Below are 2,121 nucleotides of genomic sequence, written 5' to 3'. Positions count from 1 at the left end.
TTGTGCGCATCATAAACTCGACATAGGTGAAATGTTCATTGAAGTTTGAGTTGACTTGTTCCTGATGAGCCATGAAGGCAAGAGTCTCATCTAGTTTGTTGTTTTGGGACCGCCTGTGGGGCTGTTGGTGACGTTGGGCGGCGGTGCTCGATCTACCCGTATCTCCCTCATGAGTCGGTAAGTCTAACTTTTGTTTCACGTATTTCCGATGCAAGTCCTATCCACAAATGGGTTTCATTGGTTGCACCCACTCCTCATCATCACGGAACACAACCCCTGCCCTCGCACACAACTCTGATATGATAGTGGGAAAGAAAAGCCCAATATTTCTATTATGAACGCTCATCATGATTTGAGAATTGATGAGCTTTCCCACATTGATGTTGTAACCCTGACATAACGCATATAGCACCACTACTCGCTCCTTTTTTACTTCACTCTTGTGTGATACCGGCATTGTAAGGCCCGAGAATTTTATCCTATTATTCTGAAATGATTTGGGGATAATTGATATGATTATAGACGGAAAGGATCGGACCGGGAAAGACGAGATAATGCATGAAAATGTGCGAGGAACAGTAGCCCTCGCGCATATGCGCGGCACAGATGCGCGCATATGCGCGACGTGGGCAGAGGACCTCGCGCATATGCGCGAAGTGAGTCGCGCATATGCGCGAGCCTGTACAAGCGAAAGATCCTTCGCGGGGACAGAACACCTCGCGCATATGCGCGAGAAGGGGCGCGCATATGCGCGAGGCAAGTATGTGTGGTGATTGCCGAGACAGTAATGCGCGAGACATGACGCGCATATGCGCGAGCAGGTGTATTCAAGAATGCCGAGTCCAGAGAGTTGGGCGCATATGCGCGGAAATGTGTCGCGCATATGCGCCAGCAGTTGGGAAGTACACGCGCCGAGACTTAAGGTCTCGCGCATATGCGCCGGTTGATGTCGCGCATATGCGCGAGACGTGTTGCTTGAAGGATGTGCCATTTGCCTTGCTGCATGTACGGGTATGGGTATATATATATATATATATGCACGACTTCTTCAGAAAAGGAGAAGGGAAAGAAGAATCGAGAAAGGGCCGAGGAAGGAAAGAAAATCCTTACGCCTTTTTGGAGAAATCCGTCTATCTGATTTTGAATCCGACTTCAGTACTGTATTCCTATCGACGTAGGCTACAACTGGACGTAAGTTTTACTACGTTTTGATATGATTTGAAATTATGGTATTGTCAGAATCTGATAGGATTCATATATGATGTTCTTGACATGTTAGACATCGTATAATCGAAACCGGACTGAAGAATAGATACCATATGGAATTGTTATGATTTCGGAGTTATGTTGGAATCGATGATATCAGAATTGAATGGTTATCAAATATGAGATGTTAGAATTGATATCCGACTGAGATGATATTGCTGGGTATACTGAGACTATGACGTTATATTGTTGAAACAGAATTTGATTTAATTCCGATTATATCCAGTGTTGTTTGAGTGGTGTATTGATATCATACCCTCGATATTGTTATTGTCAGATTGAGTATTGACAGGCTTTGAGTTCGAGACTTCGACAGAGTCAGAGTATCAGAAAGAAAGGTATAAATTAATGTTGAGTTGGGATTGCACAACTCGAGTGAGGTTTGACTCGAGTTTCCCTAAATCACATACTTAGTTTATTGCATTGATATTTGTAATTGATGAGATTGATGTTTGTAGTCTATTGATTTATAGCCACTGCATGTATTGACTACTGACACGCTAGTCATCGGCTGAATCGCCTAGTTACTGTATGCATGTATTGACTTCTGATTCGTTAAGTCATTGGCTGATTCGCCTAGTCACCGGCTGATTCATCTGATTATTGGCTGATTCGTCTAGTTATCGACTGATTCGTCTAAACTTTGGCTGATTCGCTTAATTACTGGCTGATTCGTCTAATTATTGGCTGATTCGCTTAATCCTTGATTGATTCGTCAATTCTGTCGCTGTTTCACCCAGACACTGGATATATGAATTATATCGATGCCGTTTAGGGTTGATTCATTCCTATCGACTGAGATTCGATATAATTATTAATATCCAGACATTGGGATCCCTAGGTTAGAGTTGAGTC

Source organism: Primulina tabacum, chromosome 5, assembly GCF_025594145.1.
Source record: "Primulina tabacum isolate GXHZ01 chromosome 5, ASM2559414v2, whole genome shotgun sequence".
Taxonomy (NCBI): Eukaryota; Viridiplantae; Streptophyta; class Magnoliopsida; order Lamiales; family Gesneriaceae; genus Primulina; species Primulina tabacum.
The sequence above is the reverse complement of the archived record's forward strand: the minus strand, read 5'-3'. Positions refer to the sequence as shown.